The sequence below is a fragment of the Schistocerca gregaria genome, chromosome 5 (assembly GCF_023897955.1).
Source record: "Schistocerca gregaria isolate iqSchGreg1 chromosome 5, iqSchGreg1.2, whole genome shotgun sequence".
NCBI classification, from domain to species: domain Eukaryota; kingdom Metazoa; phylum Arthropoda; class Insecta; order Orthoptera; family Acrididae; genus Schistocerca; species Schistocerca gregaria.
The window spans coordinates 467,856,575-467,880,693 of NC_064924.1; positions in this window are offsets into that span (position 1 = coordinate 467,856,575).

The window sequence follows — 24,119 nt, forward strand, 5'->3', positions numbered from 1 at the left end:
CTCTTTCAACACTTTCGAATAAGCACACGCGATTGTCCACTGTCATTGTGAACTGGAATAATACCGTGTCGAACTGAAATTTTATGCGGCAAATTGGAAATTTGTGGTAAGATCTTGTGAGACCAAACTGCTGAGGTCATCGGTCCCTAAGCTTACACACTACTTAATGTAACTTAAACTAACTTAACCTAAGGACGACACATACACCCATGCCCGAGGGAGGATTCGAACCTCCGACGGCGAAAGCCGCGCGGTCCATGACAAGACGCCTCAGACCGCTGGGGTACCCAAGATGCGGCAGATGCGTCAAAATCAGAGTCTGAGTCAATCGGAAGGCGAGATAGGAAGTCTGCATTGCCACCATTTACCGTATGTCTGTTCACAATTTCATACTGATATTGCGAAAGCAACGAAGCCCAAAGTCGCAATTTTTGAGCAGTGCATGTAGGGACCGACTTTGACGGATGAAAGAAGCACTGCAAAGGCTTGTGATCTGTTGCTAAATGGCCGGCCGGAGTGGTCGAGCGGTTCTAGGCGCTACAGTCTGGAACCGCGTGACTGCTACGGTCGCAGATTCGAATCCTGCGTCGGGCATGGATGTGTGTGATGTCCTTAGGTTAGTTAGGTTTAATTAGTTCTAAGTTCTAGGGGACTGATGACCAGAGCAGTTAAGTCCCATAGTGCTCAGAGCCATTTGAACAATTTTTTGTTGCTAAATAGAACTTGAGACCATACAAATCGTGATGGACTTTTGTCACACTATACACAACAGCGAGAGCCTCTTTTTCTGTTTGGGAATAATTGCACTGAGTTTAACAACTTTGAGGCAAAAACAATAGGTCTGTCTTGTCCACCAATTTTGTACGAAAGCACAGCAAAACTACTGTCGTTGTAGGGTCAAAATGCACTAACAAATGTCATTAAGCAAGGCATTTTTGAGTTTCTGAAATGCTTCCTGACTGTCTTCAGTCCACACAAAAGGTACATTTTTCCGACGCAAACGATACAGTGGAGCCGCGATCAGAGAGGACATTCGGTATGAACCGAATGCAATATGTCATCTTGCCTAGTACTGACTGCAGTTCAGACACAATGCGAGGAACAGGTAAGTCACGGACTGCAAGCAAATAAATTGGAGGTCGTACACACCCTGACTGTTTATCACGTGAACTAAGTACTGCAGTTCAATTTGAAAGAAGTCACACTTTTCGAGACGACACTTGAGTCTGCTCCTGACAACACTCGAAAAAGAGTACGGAAATTGGTAATGTGTTCCTCAGGTGTACAACCTGAGACGACAATATCATCAAGGTAGTTTGAACAGAACGGCACTTTTGCAGCCAGCTGTTCAAGTAACGTTGGGAAATGGCGCGTGCGGAAGCACTGCAGAAGGGCAAACTCAGATACTTGAACGGCCCTAAGAGTGTATTTACAACAAACACTTTCTGTGATTCTTCATACAATGGAATTTGCAAGTAGGCATCACGCAAATCTATCTTAGAAAAGTAACGTCCTGCACCAAGCCCGTCCATGAGTTCCTCAGGGCGAGGTAACGAATAAGTGTCAACTACTTTCTGTGAGTTGACTGTAGCCTTGAAGTCAACACAAATGCGAATGTGACGAGAAGGCTTAGGCAACAAAACGAGGAGACTTGCCCGTTGACTAGGCTGAGTGGGAGTAATGGCACCGTTATGTTGCAGTTCTTTCAGTTCACTGACTACTTTGTGTTGTAAAGCAATTGGAACGGGACGGGCCCGAAAAAACATAGGCTGTGCATTTTCTTTCAATGTAACATGGGCTACCAAGTTAATTTTTCCCATTCCTTCTGAAAATAGTTCACTAAGTTCTTTAACCGATCTAGCGACACTGTCTTTTGGTGCAAATGTAGATACTGACAGCGCATTGTCGTTGATGCTAAGACCAAACAAATCAAAGGCATCTAAACCGAGAATGTTCTAACTGTCTCGTGATTTCAACACAGTAAAATTCACTGTCATAGTATGGGATTCGTAAGTTGCAAGCAAGCTACAATGTCCAAGCACTGGAATTTCCTGTCCATTGTAAGCTGTGAGGTGCTTGGTATATTTAGAAAGGCGTGGTAGTATTAAGCAGGGTTACTGTGACACCTGCGTCCAACTGAAAGTTCACTCTACGGCCAACAATACGTAACGAGACAAACAGTTTGTTAGAACGTCGTTGCACAGCTCTAGGATGAGAAGGAGGCACAACCTTAGTCTTATGTTTGTGAAAACCTGTTGTAGGTTTGGAAAACACAGCGTTCACTGCCTGTGTACAAGCCTGTTTTGTTCTGGGACCAGGTAAATTTTTGTGCCGTTGCAAACAAACTGCATGGACATGGCCTTTTTACCACACGTATAAAACTTTCGTTACGTGATGGGCAATTCTGTCTTTTAGGGCGAGCAAAACATCGAGAACAAGATTTTACTAAGTTCGCAGACCTGTTTACCTGTCTACACCGATGTGTACGCGATCGTTCTTGTGGCTGCTTGGGGCGTTCGCGAGCAAGGGGTGACTCGACCCGACAAATCGAGGCCCGGTCAGACTTATCGGCCGCTATGACACCAGAATCACATTGCTCTAAGATTTTCAATACTCGGGAAAGTTATGGATCCAAGTACTTTAAGCTCTGTTCCCGTATTCTACTATCTGGTACAATGAATTTTATTGCATCTCTTGTCATTAAATCACTGTAAAAGTTGCAACAACATCGCTTAAATTTACACTTCATAGTCAGGCTCTTTAGTTGTGTGTACGTCTGTTTCGGCTTTTTCTGCAAGCGAAAAAACTGATATCTGCCTGCAGCTATTTGGACTTGCTGGTCTAACATTGAGTTAATGCAGCGATTACTTGGTCATAACTGTGTTCGTCGGGACACGCAGTTAGGAATATTTCGTATATTAACCTGAACACTGGGGACACCGCAATCGAAAGAAAGTATTAGCTTTACAGAACCTTCAACACGATGAACTTGACAATGTGCTTGGAACTGTGACAGGTATTCGAGCCATCCCTCTTCGGTGTCGTTACATTGACGGGACGGTGTTATGACGATCGGCGGCACTTGTTGAGCTGGTCGGTCTGTTGGTTGTTGTGCGACCGACGCAGCTTGTGCAGCCAGAAGCTGTGGTACCGTCGTCGTTGTTGGTTCTGAAACTGAAAATTTTGTGTTAGATCCATCACACTGACCGTCTGCGACTGAATCACGGGGGCAGGGGGTGGAGGGTCCGGGCCAACCATGATTTACACAAACACGTTATAGCGGAAAAAAGAAGCAAAGCCTCTGAAAAGAAAAATTTGATTAGTTCTGCGGCTCACCTCCTGGAATACATGCAAGAACTCAACAACAAATTAGCAGAAGGATCACCACTGCAAGCTGAAACACAAGAGAAGCAAGCAATATCTTCTTCTGCACTGAATTATCCTCGTCGCCACTACTGTGTCGTCGTTGATACTGTGGAGTATTTTACCGTGAGAAGCAGGGAGAGGATGTTGTTTGGTGGCCAGTATCCTTTTTCTACACGGAACTTCACACATGTATTAACAGGGTTCTTTATTCATAAGAACAAGAAGCTATTTATCTTTAAGCAAGTTTTTACGGTAGTAGCTCTTCCGTGATAGTCCACGCTAGCCTCACTGCTGGCGAAATACAAGTTCTGTTATAAACACTACACTATCGTGAACTGACAGACACCAACTAGAATAGCTTACGCCAGGACATCATCATTTTTTCTTCAACAAATGGCTCTAAGCACTATGGGACTTAACATCTGAGGTCATCAGTGCCCTAGACTTAGAACTACGTAAACCTAACTAACCTAAGGACATCACACACAGCAATGCCCGAGGCAGGATACCAACCTATGACCGTAGCAGCGGCGTGATTCCGGACTGAAGCGCCTAGAACCGCTCGGTCACATAGGCCGGCTCATTTATTGCCTAAGGATATCTACACTGCTGGGATGTGGAACGTAGTTCCCATGTATCGGGCCGCAGCGAGTCTACGCAGATTTCTGGTATCTGCATTGTACGTTATCTTGTAGTTTCGATCGGTCTGAAGGCGATTAAGGATGATTTACCTATTTCAGATTAAAAACCTCATGAAAGTGACTGAAATAGAGAATTACCGGAACACCTTGAGATTTCAATACTATACTACACTGACCTGCAACCTTGAGGACAAGGTAGATAAAGTAACTTGACATGTGAAGTACTCGGTGGAAATGAATGCGGGTGCATGGTATCAGGGTTTCTCAGTCATGCACAGAAAACTAGACGTCACATGGCGCCAGGTCAGTGTGACCATACGGACAAACAAGAGGCAGTTGCAGGAACAGAAAAAGACAGTGTGTGACAATCGACGAGCAGTTATGGGGCACTGTGTTGGTGTTCTTCATCCCATTATGGCCCGGAGACAATATCTCGAATAACCTGACACGGGGAAGAATCACTGGGAAAAAGAAGAAGGGTGAAGTGGGATGAGTGCAGCCCAGGAGTTTGGTAATGCTCCCAGCATGGGGAGTGCTCCGAACAACAGGCACTGCTGTCAGAACGAGACGACACGATCGACCACGAGCGGGTGCAATTGCAACAAATATATAATGGGACTGCAAGGCATACAATCTCACGTTCCAGAGTGGCATAGAAACTGCATGGGGGTAGTCTCTCTGCCCGACGATCAGTAAGTTGTGTTCCGTTAACAACCACACATTGCCAGTACCATTTGCGATGGTGCCATGAGCATACAGACTGCACCAATCAGGAATGGCATAGCGTGCTCTTCTCTGATGAGAGAAGATTCGGCCTGAGTAGTGCTTCTGGATCATGTCAAGATGTCGTAGGTCCTTGGGGGGGGGGGTATACGGTATACGCTATGCACCAAGGAACGTTGTCCAACATATTAGTTTTGGCTGTCCAGGTGTTATGGTGTGGGATGGCATAGTGCCGTATGGGCGTACCAACCTCCAAATCTACACTCCTGGAAATTGAAATAAGAACACCGTGAATTCATTGTCCCAGGAAGGGGAAACTTTATTGACACATTCCTGGGGTCAGATACATCACATGATCACACTAACAGAACCACAGGCACATAGACACTGGCAACAGAGCATGCACAATGTCGGCACTTGTACAGTGTATATCCACCTTTCGCAGCAATGCAGGCTGCTATTCTCCCATGGAGACGATCATAGAGATGCTGGATGTAGTCCTGTGGAACGGCTTGCCATGCCATTTCCACCTGGCGCCTCAGTTGGACCAGCGTTCGTGCTGGACGTGCAGACCGCGTGAGACGACACTTCATCCAGTCCCAAACATGCTCAATGGGGGACAGATCCGGAGATCTTGCTGGCCAGGGTAGTTGACTTACACCTTCTAGAGCACGTTGGGTGGCACGGGATACATGCGGACGTGCATTGTCCTGTTGGAACAGCAAGTTCCCTTGCCGGTCTAGGAATGGTAGAACGATGGGTTCTATGACGGTTTGGATGTACCGTGCACTATTCAGTGTCCCCTCTACGATCACCAGAGGTGTACGGCCAGTGTAGGAGATCGCTCCCCACACCATGATGCCGGGTGTTGGCCCTGTGTGCCTCGGTCGTATGCAGTCCTGATTGTGGCGCTCACCTGCACGGCGCCAAACTCGCATACGACCATCATTGGCACCAAGGCAGAAGCGACTCTCATCGCTGAAGACGACACGTCTCCATTCGTCCCTCCATTCACGCCTGTCGCGACACCACTGGAGGCGGGCTGCACGATGTTGGGGCGTGAGCGGAAGACGGCCTAACTGTGTGCGGGACCGTAGCCCAGCTTCATGGACACGGTTGCGAATGGTCCTCGCCGATACCCCAGGAGCAACAGTGTCCCTAATTTACTGGGAAGTGGCGGTGCGGTCCCCTACGGCACTACGTAGGATCCTACGGTCTTGGCGTGCATCCGTGCGTCGCTGCGGTCCGGTCCCAGGTCGACGGGCACGTGCACCTTCCGCCGACCACTGGCGACAACATCGATGTACTGTGGAGACCTCACGCCCCACGTGTTGAGCAATTCGGCGGTACGTCCACCTGGCCTCCCGCATGCTCACTATACGCCCTCGCTCAAAGTCCGTCAACTGCACATACGGTTCACGTCCACGCTGTCGCGGCATGCTACCAGTGTTAAAGACTGCGATGGAGCTCCGTATGCCACGGCAAACTGGCCGACACTGACGGCGGCGGTGCACAAATGCTGCGCAGCTAGCGCCATTCGACGGCCAACACCGCGGTTCCTGGTGTGTCCGCTGCGCCGTGCGTGTGATCATTGCTTGTACAGCCCTCTCGCAGTGTCCGGAGCAAGTATGGTGGGTCTGACACACCGGTGTCAATGTGTTCTTTTTTCCATTTCCAGGAGTGTATGAATACTTTACACTCACCAGTATTCCTTCTTCATATGCTTCTTTTCAGGGTGCATTCGGGCCAGACTTCATTTTTATGTATGACGTGGGTGACTGCATCGATGAGCGAAGGTGGGAGAGCTCTTGCAACGGGAGGACGTTCGGCGAATGGACTGGCCTGCCCGCTCCTCCGAATTAAATGATATCGAGCACGTGTGGGACGCCTTGTGGAGACAAACTGTAGCACGTCCACGCGCACCAATGCCCATCCAACAGTTGCCAACTGCGCTGGTGGAGGAATGCACCGCCCTTCCACAAGAACTCCTTACCAACCTCGGGCCAATTTGGGAGCATGTTGCAGAACATCAAAGATCTATTAACGAACATATACTGGCTTTTTAATGCGCAGGACACCATTACAACTGACGCTGATTTCAGTGGAATTGATGTCTTTGAACGAAAGTTCTTCTCTTTTCGTCTGATTGCGTCTTTCTTTTACACTACTGGCCATTAAAACTGCTACACCAAGAAGAAATGCAAATGATAAACGGGTATTCATTGGACAAATATATTATACTAGAACTGACATGTGATTACGTTTTTAAGCAATTTGGGTGCATAGACCCTGAGATTTTCAGTTGGTGAGAGATGTGGAGAATGTGCTGGCCAGGGTAGCAGTCGAACATTTTCTGTATCCAGAATGGCCCGTACAGGACCTGTAACATGCGGTTGAGCATTATCCTGCTGAAATGTAGGGTTTTGCAGGGATCGAATGAAGGGTAGAGCCACGGGTCGTAACACAACTGAAATGTGTCGGCTGAGACGCCAGTATGGCGATGACGAATACATGCTTCCAATGTGCGTTCACCGCGATGTCGCGAAACACGGATGCGACCACCATGATGCTGTAAACAGAACCTGGATTCATCCGAAAAAATGACGTTTTGCCATTCGTCCACGCAGGTTCGTCGTCGAGTACACCATCGCAGGCGCTCCTGTCTGTGATGCACTGTCGATTTTATCCGCATCCATATTCTCGGAGCTGATTGTCCATGCTGCTGCAAACGTCGTCGAACTGTTCGTGAAGATGGTTGTTGTCTTGCAAACGTCCCCATCGGTTGACTCAGGGATCGAGACATGGCTGCACGATCCGTTACAGCCATGCGGATAAGATGCCTCTCATCTCGACTGCTAGTCATACGAGGCCGTGGGGATCCAGCACGGCGTTCCGTATTACCCTCCTGAACCCACCGATTCCCTATTCTGCTAACAGTCATTGGATCTCGACCAACGCGAGCAGCAATGACGCAATACGATAAACCGCAATCGCGATAGGCTACAATCCGACCTTTATCGAAGTCGGAAACGTGATGGTACGCATTTCTCCTCCTTACACGAGGCATCACAACAACGTTTCATCAGGCAACGCCGGTCAGCTGCTGTTTGTGTATGAGAAATCGGTTGGAAACTTTTCTCATATCAGCAAGTTTTAGGTGTCGCCATCGGCGCTAACCTTGTGTGAATGCTCTGAAAAGCTAATCATTTGCATATCACAGTTATTCTTCCTGTCGGTTAAATTTCGCGTCTGTATCACGTCATCTTCGTGGTGTAGCAATTTTAATGTCCAGTACTGTACTTATCTTCTGTACTATACTGTTGCATTTCTCCCCATATGTGGTCCAAACTTCATCGAGATTTGTAACTTGACAGTGACAGCACCAATATACACTCATGCCCATAACTTAAGGATAATTGCAGAATGTGCTGCCATACAACCTTGGCACTACACAAAACTGGCGCTAATAGCATAGGCACATAGGGAACACACACGACCCAGATCTGTAAGTCCACGGTATTGGTGATAAGTTGAGAAAACCATCCCGAAACACAAGTGCTACAAAACGCCACTGTTTCGTGCCCGTGTACCCCCACATCAATATGGAATATGATCACCATGCACATGTACACAAGCCGCACAACGGGTTGGCATACTCTGATTAGGTGGTCGAGCAGCTGCTGGGGTATAGCCTCCCATTCTTACACCGGTGCGTCTCCGAGCTCCTGAAGTGTCATAGAGGTTTGAAGACGTGGAGCGATACGTCGACCCAGAGCATCCCAGACGTGCTCGAGGGGGCTTAGGTCTGGAAAACAGGCAGGCCACTCCATTCGGCTGATATCTTCTGTTTCAAGGTACTCCCCCACGAAGGTAGCTCGGTGGGGCCGTGTGTTATCATTCATCAGGAGGAAGGTGGGACGCACTGCACCCCTGAAAAGGCGGACATACTGGTGCAAAATGACGTCCCGATACACCTGACCTGTTACAGTTCCTCTGTCAAAGACATGCAGGGGTATACGTGCACCAATCATAATCCAATCCACACCATCAAACCACGACCTCCATACAGGTCCCTTTCAAAGACATTAAGGGGTTGGTATCTGGTTCCTGGTTCACACCAGATGAAAACCCAGCAAGAATCACTGTTCAGACTATATTTGGACTCGTCCGTGAACATAACCTGGGGCCACTGTTCCAATGACCATCTACTGTCTTCTTGACACCAGGCTTTACGGGCTCTCCTGTGACCAGGGTCAGTGGAATGCACCTTGCAGGTCTCTGGGAAAATAAACCATGTCTGTTTAGTCGTCTGTAGACTGTGTGTCTGGAGACAACTGTTCCAGTGGCTGTGGTAAAGGTCCCGAGCAAGGCTACCTGCAATACTCCGTGGCCGTCTGCGGGCACTGATGGTGAGATATCGGTCTTCTTGTGGTGTTATACACTGTGGACGTACTGTACTGTAGCGCCTTGACACTGTTTCTGTCTGCTGGAGTCGTTGCCATAATCTTGAGATCACACTTAGTGGCACATGGAGGGCCTGTGCTACGACATCCTGTGTTTGACCAGCCTCCAGTCGCCCTAGTATTCTACCCCTCATAACGTCATCAATATGAGCTCTTTGAGCCATTTTCAACACACAGTCACCATTAGCACGTTTGAAAACGTCTGCACACTTACTCGTTGCACCGTACTCTGACATGCACCAACACACCTCTGCGTCTGTGGACTGCTGCCAGCGCCACCGTGCGACGACCGCAGGTCAAATGCACCGCATGCTCATACCCCGAGGTGATTTAAACCCGCAAACCGCCCACCAGAGCGTTGTTTCAGCATGTATCAGCATTATCCTTAATTTAAGAGCATGAGTGTAGAAGACGCCTGTATAACCAGAATAATTTCTTTCAACACACAAACTATCAATTTCACTGTTTCTCTCATGGTTTTGTTCCTGATAGTGGTAACAGATAATATAGTGCACCAAATATATTTGCTGTAGTTTGTAACTTTACTGCGTATGTCATGCAGGAACCTGACAAGCATTAGTAGTGTTATTCCCAAAACCCATTATCTATCATATAGGTTATCTGTTTTCTCAAAATAGATTACATGTGACACTCATATGCGCAGTTCATTTTCTTGAAATTATTTAATACCCTGTTCAAGGAAGTATGCTATCGCTTTTACAGCACATGTGTTTATGACAAGATTGATTACACAAAGTTATTTCGTGTAGACTGATATGTAGATGCCCTGCCACAATTTAGTATAACTTTACAATCAGTTCCGGTCACGAAAGCTGGCAACGACCTGGAGAGCGGTGTGCTGACCACATGCCTCTCCATATCAATATCTGGTGACGACCATAGGCTGAGGATGACACGGTGGTCGGTCAATAGCGTTAGGGTCTTCCGAGATCTGTTGGAACGGAGCTTAGTTAGTTCAGTTTTTTAATAAAGAAGTACATGCCTTGTTAATACGTTATAATTGTTGGTTTTGCCTTGACTGAGCCAGCGATGTTACTTCTTAAAGAGATACCTACGCTGTACAACACTTTGTTTTTACGAATAACGCGTATTTAAAAGTCTAACTAACTCACTTATTGATTTTTGCTGCATCTCATGGCGTTCTTTTCAGTGCAACACAAGATATGAATAACGCATAAGTGAAATAAAGGCCGGCTGGGGTGGCCGGGCGGTTCTAGGCGCTACAGTTTCGAACCGCGTGACCGCTACGGTCACAGGTTCGAATCCTGCTTCGGGCATGGATGTGTGTGATGTCCTTAGGTTAGTTAGGTTTAAGTATTTCTAAGTCTAGGGGACTGATGACATCCGATAGTGCTTGTAGCCATTTTTTGAAATAAACCAGAATCTATTTTCTGATCAGTTTGTCAATGTCTGTATCGTACGATATTTTTTTCAAATTGTACTGCGGAACCATTAATTTCCGATTCTGTGGACAAATGAGGTGTATTCATGAGCTTATTACATTCCATATTCATGATCTATGGAGAACAACATAATGAACTGTTTCAACACTACTGCAGGAAGCACCTGGGGTTCCGCTGTATAGATTCTGCTTCATTTCACGTACGCTTAACTCTTATCTTGCGTTGTCTTGCCAAAGAACTCCATGAGATGCAGCAAAAATCAATAAACGATGTATTGTATTATCCAGACGTTTAAATATACGCAATTCGTAACATCAGGTGTAGTAAACGATGCAGACGCCTCTGACGTATATCATGTGGCTCCTAAGAATCGTCAAGTGGTGTTTCGGCAGATATCTGCATTTTCATTTTTTACCATGTGTAGCTGGAGTCAGCCCAAATAATACTGTTGAAGACTTTCATGCGACGCCCAAGGTGTACAGAAAGTGTCACTTTCTCCATTAGTAACAAAATGATTTTTAACATTTCGTCGTGTTTCTTAACAACATAAACCCTGCAATATCGTATTTATCCACCGATGCCAGGGAGGGACTTTCAATTTTAATGTCCTACATTGTACAGGTATTACATAAGGTATGGTTTCAAAATTGACACACACACACACACACACACACACATATATATATATATATATATATATATGCCAAAGAAACTCGTATACCTGCCTCATATCGTTTAGTGCCCCCGCGAGCATGCACAACTGGCGCAACACGACGTGGCATGGACTCGACTAATGTCTGAAGTAGTGCCGGTGGGAACTGACAAAATTAATCCTGCAGGGCTGTCCTAAATCCGTAAGAGTACGAAGGGGTGGAGATCCCTTCTGAACAGCACGTTGAAAGGCATCCCCGATATGCGCAATAATGTTCATGTCTGCGGAGTTTGGAGGCCAGTGGAAGACTTTTAAGCTCAAAAGAGTGTTCCTGGAGCCAATCTGTAGCAATTCTCAACGTGTGGGTTGTCGCATGTTCTGCTTCAGCTGCCCAAGTCCGTCGAAATGCACAATGGACATGAATGGATGCAGATGATGAGACACGATGCTTGCGTACGTATCACCTGTCACTGTAGTATCTAGACGTGTCAGCGGTCCCATATCACTCCAACTGCACACGCCCCATACCATTACAGAGGCTACACCAGCTTGAACAGTCCCCTGTTCACACGCAGGGTCGATGGATTTATGAGGTTGTCTCCATATTCATACACGTCCATTCGTCCGATACAATCTGAAAAGTAACTCGTCCGACCAGGTAACAAGTTTCTAGTCAACAGTGCAATGACGGTGTTGATATGCCCAGGCGAAGGATAAAGCTTCGTGTCGTGCAGTTATTAATGGTACATGCATGGGCTTTCGGTTCCGAAAGCCCATAACGTTAATGACTCGTTGAATGGTTCACACGATGACACTTCTTGACGGCCCAGCATTGAAATCTAGAGCAATTTGCGGAATGGTTGCACTTCTCTCACGATGAACGATTCTCTTCAGTCGTCGTTCGTTACGTGCTTGCAGGACCCTCCTCCGACGCAGCGTTGTCGGAGATTTGATGTTTTACTGGATTCCTGGTATTCATGGTACGCACGTGAAAGGGTCGTAGGGGAAAATCCCCACTTCATAGCGATGCTGTGTCCCATCGCTCGTGCGCCTACTTTAACACTACGCTCAAACTCACTTAAATCTTGATAACCTGCCATTGTAGCAACAGCAACCGATCTAACAACTGCGCCAGACACCTGTTGTCTTATATAGCCGTTTCCGACCACAGCTCCGTAATCTGCCTGTTTACTTATCTCTCTATTTGAATACGCATGCTTATACCAGTTTGGCGCTTCAGTGTACATTTAAGATGTATCACACGCATTTTGGTAAATAACGTTGCTAACGCACGTAGTGGTAAACGACATTTTCAGTTATGTGCCTCAACCAACCTACTAGGGTCTCCAAGCCAACGACCAACATTATTTTTATGGCTTCATAACGCTGTTGATGGTGTACCAGCCATGGGATCTCTCGTAAAGTCTGGTAACTTTTGGTGTCTTTCGGAAAGAAAAATAAGCACTATATCGGCACAAGGTACCGTTCTTTTCCTCCTTTTCGTTTCAGTAATAGTCTCCTGCGGTGTGGCCATGCGGTTTTAGGCACTTCAGTCTGGAACCGCGTGACCGCTACGGTCGCAGGTTCGAATCCTGCCTCGGGCATGGATGTGTGTGATGTCTTTAGGTTAGTTAGGTTTAAGTAGTTCTACGTTCTAGGGGACTGATGACCAGAGGTGGTAAGTCCCATAGTGCTCAGAGCCATTTGAACCAATAAGTAATAGTCCACAACAACAACACAACACTGCGATTTTTGTGGTTGGCAGGAGAGCCAACACCGTGTTACTACAGGAGGCCGAAAGGCACGCGATTTAGCTCACGCAGGCTGGCGTGAGGTCTGGAACAGGACAAGGAAATTAGAATTTAGAAACAACGGACGTAGCTGATGGAATACTTAACTTTAATCCATTACTGATGAACGTCGCTCTTGACGGTACATAGTTCACAATATCAATAGTAACTCATAATGGCGCCTTGCTAGGTCGTAGCAAATGACGTAGCTGAAGGCTATGCTAAACTATCTTCTCGGAAATTGAGAACGTAAGTAGGCAGTGAACCATCGCTAGCAAAGTCGGCTGTGCAACTGGGGCGAGTGCTAGGAAGTCTATCTAGACCTGCCGTGTGGCGGCGGTCTGCAATCACTGATGGCGACACGCGGGTCCGACATATATACTACCGGACCGCGGCCGATTTAAAGGCTACCACCTAGCAAGTGTGGTGTCTGGCGGTGACACCACAGCGATACTTAAGCCCCCACTACATTTATCCATAAAGCTGATATATAGTGTTGGGGGATAAGAAGGACCTCTCCTCAGGATGTATGATGGACACCCATAAAAATGGACGGCAGCATTGGCGTTATTTTACTTGAAGCATTGTTTTCCGGAGTTTCGTGCTTTCGCTTAGCGTGTTTTCTCTGTGAGCAGGGCATTTGCGCACGACAGCACTCTGCTTATGTAAGTCCCGTTACGCGGATCGCCTTGGTTCCACGTGCACCTCTTTGTCTGAAACCATTCAGTTAAAATACCACGCTATTTCTGCACCTAACTTTGCTGTTGATGTTACCACAACAATGTCCTTGTTAATGTTTTTTTTATTTATATACTCTTCAGTCCCAGCACGTGAAACCTTTGTCTAAACTTGTAAGCCATTACGTAACTGCCTCTTTGTTGAGAGAAATCCGTCATTTCTCCACATTTCGAATTGTTTGATACACACTAGGAACGTTACTTACAGTTTTAACTTTTTTCTGCCTGCTTTTAATTCAGCAAAAAACACACGACAGTGACAGTTCTGAACCTGAAACCAGGGCACGTAGAGAACAGTTTGTCAGCAATAACAGTTTCAGACAGAAATTCCACTGTGAACCAGAAGACCAACGAATAATATTGCCCCTGTGATGACCATATTATCTACTCTTATGGCCTACCTCGAAAAAGACGCCTGTGCTGCATGTACCACCTGCTACCCAAAAAAATTGTTTTTTGCAAACGAGCTAGCTAACTGTGTAGTCAACGATTAGAAAATGGTATCTGGTTGTCGTTACGTTGCGGGAGTTTGTCTGCAAATGAGTCTGCGACGTTACAACGATGACGATCCGTGGCCTAGGCGATATATTCCAGTGAGAAGTTTCAACTGGATGGGAAATAAAGGCTGCTGGTTACCTATATATTTATTCCCCATCTCCTCCAAAGCCACTGGATCGAAGTCAACGAAACTTAGTACAAATATCGCTTACTATCTTAAAATAAGCAGTGTCTAGGTAAGAACTATCATCATCCCCTACGATTGAAGGTAGGCAGATGGTTACAAAAACATAACTCAGGAACGGCTGGAGCAATTTCAGTACTGGGGGGGGGGGGAGGGGGGTGAATTACATACCCCTAACACTTCTTGATATGGTAGAGAGCTTTGTATACACATATCATCTGTATAAAAACACTGGGGGGATTTACATAACCCTAATATTTCTTGATATGGTAGTGAGCGATGGCAGGTAATAACATCCGAAAACGACCGATATTAGTATCGTATCTATAATTTTCTGTGTCATTAGGCTCCCTCTAGATTTGGAGGGGAGAGACACAAAGACCGTAACATACAGATAAACATATCTCTGCAACGCCTGAAGCTGTTTCTACCGGACCTGACACACATGTCAATTGCTATCTAGAAAAAAAAGTCTTGTTATAACAAGGCACCTCTAGCCCCTCTATGACTGAGGTTTGCGATGGCAACATAGCATAACTCAGCAACGTCTGTGGCATTTTCAGCCACATTCGACAAATACGTATTGTATGTTAACCATGGGCCCAGAAACGACGGAGAGGCTCCGTACCCGCCGCAGTGGTCCGCAACCCCACGACGACTACCGCAATCCACTTCAGCCCCACACCGATCCCAGGGTTATTGTGCGGTTCGGCCCCCAGTGGACACCCCCCCCCCCCCCCTCCAGGGAAGGTCTCACACCAGACGAGTGTAACCCCTCTGTTGACGAGGTAGAGCAATGGTGGTGTATGCGTACGTAGAGAAGTTTTTTGAGCAGCAATCGCCGACATAGTGTGGCTGAAGCGGAATAAGGGGAGCCAGCCCGCATTTGCAGAGGCAGATGGAAAACCGCCTAAAAACCATCCACAGACTAGCCGGTTCACCGGACCTCGACACGAGTCCGCCGGGCGGATTCCTGCCGGGAACCAGGCGCTCCTTCCCGCCGGGAAAGCCGTGCATTCCACCGCACGGCCAACCGAAGAGCTGTACCTTTATCGCAGATTCCCGAATAAAAAACCGTGCCCAATAGTTGGAAGAAAGCATAGGTCACACCTCTTAGCAAGAAGGGTGGTAGGGTTTTATAGATTCTTACAACATATTCTGAGGTTAAACGTTATGAGACATATCGAAGAGAATATCTTTTCTATGCAAATCAGCATGGGTTCCGAAAACATCGATAATGTGAAAACCCACTAGCACATTTCTCGTGTGACATACGGAAAGCTTTAGACCAAAGGATTCATGGAGATGCAGTATTTCTTGATTCCCGCGAAGTATTTGACTCAGTACCAACGCTTATTATCAAAAGCGCGATCGTATATGGTATCAAGTGAAAGAGGGACGCAGCACGTTATCTTGAATGAAAAGTCATCGACAGATGACTTACAGTCGTAGCCCTAGTGTGTTGGGACCCTTACTGTTCATGTTGTATATTAATGACCTTCTCAACAATATTAGTAGTACGGTCACACTTTCTGAAAGTGATGTAGTCAACTATAACAAAGTACTATCTGAAAGAAGTTGCATAAATATTCAGTCAGATCTCAATAAGATTTCAGAGTGATGTAAAAATTGGCAACTTGCTTTAAATATTCAGAACTGTAAAACGGAGCCCTTCACAAAACGAAAAAACGTTGTATCCTATGCCGTTATATCAGTGCGTCACAGCTGGATCCGGTCAACTCATACAAATATCTGGGTATAACATTTTGTGTGGACATGAAATGGAATGATCACATAGGCCCAGTCCTGGGTGAAGCAGGCGGTAGAATTAGTTTTATTGGTGGAATACTGGGGAAATGTAATCAGTCTACAAAGGAGATTGCTTAAAAAGAACCCGTGCGTCGCATCCTAGAATACTGCTCAAGTGATTGGTACATGTGCTAAGTAGGACTAACAGAGGATATTGAGCAAATACAGAGAAGGACAGCACAAATGGTCATAGGTTTGTTTGATCCATGGCAGAGTGTCACGGAGATGTCGAAGAAACTGAACTGGCGGTCTCTTGGAGATAGACGTATACTGTCCCGAGGAAGGTTAATTATGAACTTTGAAGAAACGGGTTTAAACGATGACTCTAACAATATATTACAAGCCCCCACGTATCGCTCCCATATGGATCGTGGAGACAAGGTCAGGTTAATTACAGCAGGCACTGGGACATTAAAAGAATCATTCTTCCCGCGCTCAGTGTGTGAATAGAGCCCCAATAATTGTAACATTTTGACGTACCCTCTGACATGCACTTCACAGTGGTTTGCAGAGTACAAATATAGATGTAGCTGCTGATTTAGAGCTCATTATTTGTATAGAAATACTGTGGGAGTTAGAGACCCTGTTGCTCCAAAGAGTAGAAGTAGCGATGAAAAGGAGTGAGTTTAACAAAGTTCGAAAACTACCTGTTAGAATTTCTTTGCAAGATTCAATTGATTTGAAAGCCTTTTAAAGATTTTGACTCTTTTGCAGAAATAAGGTATGATGTTTTAACGTGGTCATGTTATTTTGGTTTTGTAAGTTATTGATGTGCATGCTGGAGAGAGAGCAAGCTATATTACTGTTAAACAATCTTTGGTCTTGTCATGGCACTGTCTTTACCCCTGCGCACTCTGATACATTCTTAGTTGAAGTGCAGTAGGAGACGGATGTTTTCAGTAATGCTGTGTTGCCTTGCGATTGTATCTGTTAGATGAAGAAAGGTTTATCATAAAGCAAACCAAAGATTAATACGATGTATATACTGGAAAGCGAAAAGAATATAAATTTTGAACAGTATTATACTTTTAAGAGAAGACGTTTGACATAAGACTGCAGCACTGCGCAACTAATTAGTAGAAATAATTATTGGCAGCTAGTTAACTTTGTTCACAGGCTCCGAGCAGAGAGAAAAGAACACCCCACTTTCCTGAAGATATCAAAAGAGTAAGTTTTTGATTTTTATATAAATTCCCTGTTGACACTGTGTCCTTTTTAAATCATCGTTCACTTTGCTTAGCGCAGTAGTGTTCAGACCAACGTTGTATGTGAAGATAACGCGAAGCTTTGCTCTGTCTCTTTCAGTCATGTTTCATTCTAAAATCGTTGTCTTGGGATATTATTCCATTGGTATAGTTACGCTCTCCATCTCACTGTTTATCATTTCACATGACCACATGGCACCATGTGGTATGAAACAGTTTGAATATTTATTCAGAAACAGAAATTTAACATAGCCTCTACCCGCTTGCTGTTTGTTGTTGTGATTTCGAGAAATCTGCAACAATGTTGCCAAGAAGGTGAGTGGAAATTTTCATTAGGGCCAGATAATTGTTTTATTCCAGTTGCGCATTTAATAAAAAGATACGCTGTATTGAGAACAGTTACAGTTCAGTCAAAATTAGGTTCTGTTTATCATACGAATTTAAGCTGAATAATTATTTGTGAGTAATGTGTGGACTTTTTATAGAGTGGGAGGCAAAGTTGGGCTAAATTTCATACAGAGACAAAAATAGTGGGAAGGTTACAATGAATGAATTAATTGAACCTACCGTTACGGTATGTCAGCTTCATCCCATTATGTAACGATTTTCTGGCGTGTGACGTCATACATGCGCGATCATAAAGAGAATAGAACACTGACAATATACTTTTTTTAATGTAGGTTGTGTTAACAGAATGAAATATAGTGTAGCTAGAAGTTTAGGTTAGTTTGAAAGCTGATAGCCGGTCGGGGTGGCCGAGCTGTTCTAAGCACTACAGTCTGGGGCCACGCGAACGCTACAGTCGCAGGTTCGAATCCTGCCTCGGGAATGTATGTGTGTGATGTCCTTAGATTAGTTAGGTTTAAGTAGTTCTAAGTTTTAGGGGATTGATGACCTCAGAAGTTAAGTCCCATAGTCCTCAGAGCCATTTGAACCATTTTGTTCAAAGCTGATATTTCGGTTGTGAGTTGGTGAAGTGTTATCGAAGACTTCAGCTAATACAGACTTAGTACTGAAACCTACAGACAAGTTTCGTGAACATAACGAGTAAGCTGAAATCAATGTTACTTTCAAAACTCCTCGACAATGTTGTTATTGTTGGTTTCAGTTCGAAGATTGGTTTGGTGCAGCTCTCCACTCTGGTCTGTCTTGTGATAGTTCTTTCATCTCCGAATAACTACTACAACCCACGACAGCCTGCGCCTGCTTACTTACTCATCTCTTAGCCTCCCTCTACCATTTCTACCCTCCACGCTTCGATCCATTACCAACCTGTTACTTGATGCCTCATAATGCGTCTCTCAACTGATTCATTATTTCCTCATCAGTTCGTGATGTAAACATCTCACGTGCAGCATTCTTCAGAAGCACCACACTTCATAAAATTCTCCCGTCTTCTTGTCTGAACTGCTTATGGTTCACATCAATACGAGGCTATAATCCAGACAAATACCTTCAGAAAAGACTTCCTGACACTTTAATTTATATTAGATGTTAACAAGTTTCTCTTTTTCAGAAATGCTTCTCTTGCTACAGCCAGCCTACATTTTATGTTATCTCTACTATGATAATTATCAATTATTTTGCTGCCCTTATAACCAAATTCATCAACTATGTTTAGTGTCTTATTTCCTTATGTAATTGTCCGAACATCGACAGATTTAATTCGATTATATTCGTTTCACATTGTGTTACTTCAGCTGATTCTAGTCTTATATCGTCTTTTCAAGACACTATGCGTTCCGTTCAATTGCCTTTAAAACTCTCTGCAATGTCTTGACTACATCTAGACTTGTAATCCCTATTAAGCACACAAAAAGACCTACAAACTCCATACAACAATGCAAGCGAAAGGCTTAAAGTTCAACAGAAGTGAAAACATTTTCGTAAGGGCAATGTGCTTACCAAACGATTACCCGAGTTAAAGTTACTTATTGAAACACGTGCAAATGAACAATATTAAACCGATTCAAGATAAATGGACGAAACAGACACGATTTCTACATTACATAAGTGAATGTTACTTATTTGAACACATAAAAATGATCAAGATTATATCGATACCCGGAAAAGGGACTAATCAGAGCCAATTTGAACACTACACAAGTGAACGTTATTTGTTAAAGCAAGTGCAAACGATCAATATTAACGGATACAAGATAAATTAACTAATCAGACACCAATTCTAATTTAATGCAAAACGCCGCGCGGAGTAGCCATGCGATTTTTGGCACCTTGTCACGGTTCGCACGGCCGCTCCCGTCGGAGGTTCGAGTCCTCCCTCGAGCATGTGTGTATGTCTTGTCGTTAGCGTAAATTAGTCTAAGTTACATTAAGTAGTGCGTAAGCTTAGGGAACGATGACCTCAGCAGTTTGGTCCCATAGGAATTACCACAAATTTCCATTTCCATTTCTGATACACACCATTACAAAATGCTCGTAACTTAAACACATTACACAAGGCAAAGATATTTGTGACTGAAAAGTGTCAACTCCACAAGAAAATACATGGCATATTCAAAACACATGGCACTGTAAAACGATAAATAGATAACAAGTAACAAATCCACAAATCCGTTACATGTATCAATGTTGTGCATCATTCTTTAGAGTCATGAGGCATCCTGAATATTCTCACATCTTATGCTGACAGCGTAAATATAATACACTTAGGACCCCCGCGACCAGCAGAAGTGCCACAAAACCAAGCGGCATGGACTCGGCTAATGTCTAAAGCAGTGCTGGAGGGAACTAACGCCATGAATCCTGCGGGTCTGTTCATAAATAGGTAAGAGTACGAGGGGATGGAGATCTATCCAGCACGTTGCAAGGCATCCCAGATATGCTCAATAATGTTCACATCTGGGCAGTTTGCTGGCCAGCAAAAATCTTTAAATTCAGAAGCCTGAAGCAACTCTTTAGAGATTTTGCACGTGTGGGGTGTCGCATTGTTCCGCTGGAATTGCCCAAGTCTGACGGAATGCACAATGGATATGAATGGATGCAGGTGATCAGACAGGATGCTTAACTACGTGTCACCCACCAGAATCGTATCTAGACGTATCAGGAGTCCCACATCATTCCGACTGCTCACGCCCGACACAACTACAGACCGTCCACCAGCTTGAACAGTCCCCTACTCACATACAGGGTCCATAATTCATGAGGTTGTCTCCATACCCGTACACGGCCATCCGTCCGACCAGGCAAGATCCAGTCATCAACAGTCCAATGTCGGTGTTGATGGGTCCAGGCGAGGCGTAAAGTTTTGTGTCGTGGAGTCATCAAAGGTACATAAATAAGGCTTCGGCTCCGAAAGCCCATACCGATGATGTTTCGTTGTGTGGTTCTCACGCTGACACTTGATGGCCCAGCATTGAAATCTGCAGCAATTTGCAGATTGGTTGCACTTATGTCGCTTTGAACGATCTCTTCAGTCGTTGTTGGTCCCGTTCTTTCAGGATCTTTTTTCGACCGCAGTGATGTCGGAGATTTGATGTTTTAGTGGATTCCTGATATTCACGGTACACTCGTGAGATGGCAGTACGGGAAAATTCCCACTTCATCGCTACCTCGGAGATGCTGTGTCCCATCGCTCGTGCACCGACTACAACACCACGTTCAAACTCACTTAAACCTGGAAAATCTGCCATTGCAGCAGCGTAACCGATCTAACAACTGCGACTGACACTTGTTGTTCTTATACAGGAGTTGCCAACCGCGACGCCGTATTCTGCCGGTTTACATATCTCAGTATTTGAATACGCTTGTCTATACCAGTTTCCTTGGCGCTTCAATGTACAAGGAGACACACAAAATAACATACACGGTGCAGGTTGTACCGAACTTTAAGTTCGCGAGGTTATGAAGAAGCAAAAGATATTGTCACAGAGCAAACGCAACGAATTATTAGTCTCGGACACTAAAGGCGACGAGACACGTTTACAATATCCGATGTATCTGAATGCACTAAAGGTCAGGTCGGACGTCACACGCAGGATACTCACAGCGCTGACACATCACGTGGATGTGAATTGGGACAGACTGTGCAATGAAAGCGGTGCTCTTAGATACTGCCAACGTTGAACTGTGGTACCAACGTTTTAAAAGTCCATTGTCGCTGACTCTGGTGCTCCCTTGTTCTCGAGACACTGTTCATCGAAAAAGGTGCCATGCACATGGTACGCAAGGATGGGGCAAAACTAATCCGTTAGCTTACATCAACTTACCCTCTGATATTAGATTACAGTTGTCTCCCGCACAGAGAGAACGGTAGCACTCATGGATACAACCGACTGATGGTGGTTCAAAAATGTTCAAATGCGTGTGAAATCTTATGGGACTTAACTGCTAAGGTCATCAGTCCCTAAGCATACACACTACTTAACCTAAATTATCGTAAGGACAAACACACACAACCATGCCCGAGGGAGGACTCGAACCTCCGCCGGGATCAGCCGCACAGTCCATGACTCCAGCGCCCTAGACCGCTCGGCTAATCCCACGCGCCATGACGGTGGTCTTATTCCAACATTGTTGGTCCAGGGTTGCTTTTTAAACCACACCATCACAATGAGATGCTGTAAATACTCATATCGATCAGAGGAAGTAATAAATTTTGGAGCAGGATTACCAGACACAGTCCTTCATCCATGAGTTATAACAGGGAACAGGATTAGAGAGGAAATTAGAATTATGTATTAATACCTTCAGCTGCCGACGGGCGTTGATATATATCAACGGGGATTGATGAAAATGTGTGCCCCAACGAGGACTCGAACCCGGGATCTCCTGCTTACAAGGCAGGCGCTCTATTCTTCTGAGCCACCGAGGCCGCACGGAACAGTGCGTCAGCAGGGACTATCTCGCTCACGCCGCCCGCGAGACCCACCTTCTCACCTTATATGTCTTCCACGAGTACTGAGTGTGTTGGGTAGGGACACTATGAATGTAATGTGTGGACTTATAAGGTGAGAATGTGGGTCTCGCTAGAGGCGAGCGCGAGATAGTGCCTGCAGTCGCACTATCCCCTGTGCCCTCGATGTCTCAAATGGCTAGAGCGTCTGCCATGTAAGCAGGATATCCCGGGTTCGAGTCCCGGTCGGGGCACAAATTTTCACCTCTCCCCGTTGATATATATCAACGCCTATCAGTAGCTGAATGTATTAATATACAATTCTAATTTAGTTCTAGACGGCTGCAGGTTATAAATAGCGTCTGCTCTTTCGGACATATCAGAAAAAACAAACACATATCCATATAAGTGTTGTTGCTGTTGTGGTCTTCAGTCCTGAGACTGGTTTGATGCAGCTCTCCATGCTACTCTATCCTGTGCAAGCTTCTTCATCTCCCAGTACCTACTGCAACCTACATCCTTCTGAATCTGTTTAGTGTATTGATCTTTTGGTCTCCCTCTATGATTTTTACCCTCCACGTGACCCTCCAATACGAAATTGGTGATCCCTTCATGCCTCAGAACATGTCCTACAAACTGATCCCTTCTTCTAGTTAAGTTATGCCACAAACTTCTCTTTTCCCCAATCCTATTCAATACCTCATCATTAGTTATATGATGTACCCATCTAATCTTCAGCATTCTTCTGTAGCACCACACTTCGAAAGCTTCTATTCTCTTCTTGTCCAAACTAGTTATCGTCCTCGTTTCACTTCCATACATGACTACGCTCCATACAAATACCTTCAGAAACGACTTCCTGACACATCTATGCTCGATGTTAACAAATTTCTCTTCTTCAGAAACGCTTTCCTTGCCATTGCCAGTCTACATTTTATATCCTCTCTACTTCGACAATCGTCAGTTATTTTGCTCCCCAAATAGCAAAACTCCTTTACTGCTTTAAGTGTCTCATTTCCTAATCGAATTCCCTCAGCATCAACCGACTTAATTCGACTACATTCCATTATCCTCGTTTTGCTTTTGTTGGTGTTCATCTTATACCCTCCTTTCATGACACTGTCCATTCCGTTCAACTGCTCTTCCAAGTCCTCTGCTGTCTCTGACAGAATTACAATGTCATCGGGGAATCTCAAAGTTTTTATTTCTTCTCCATGGATTTTAATACCTACTCCGAATTTTTCTTTTGTTTCCTTCACTGCTTGCTCAATATACAGATTGAATAACATCGGGGATAGGCTACAACCCTGTCTCACTCCCTCCCCAACCATTGCTTAGCTTTCGTGCCCCTCGACTCTTATAACTGCCACCTGGTTTCTGTACAAATTGTAAATAGCCTTTCGCTCCCTTTATTTTACCCTTGCCACATCCATAATTTGAAAGAGAGTATTATAGTCAACATTTTCAAAAGCTTTCTCTAAGTCTACAAATGCTAGAAACGTAGGTTTGCCTTTCCTTAATCTAGCTTCTAAGATAAGCCGTAGGGTCAGTATTGTCTCACTTGTTCCAACATTTCTACGGAATCCAAACTGATCTTCCCCGAGGTCAGCTTCTACCAGTTTTTCCATTCGTCTGTAGAGAATACGCGTTAGTATTTTGCATCCATGACTTATTAAACTGATTGTTCGGTAATTTTCACATCTGTCAGCACCTGCTTTCTTTTGGACCGGAATTATTATATTATTCTTGAAGTCTGAGGGTATTTCGCCTGT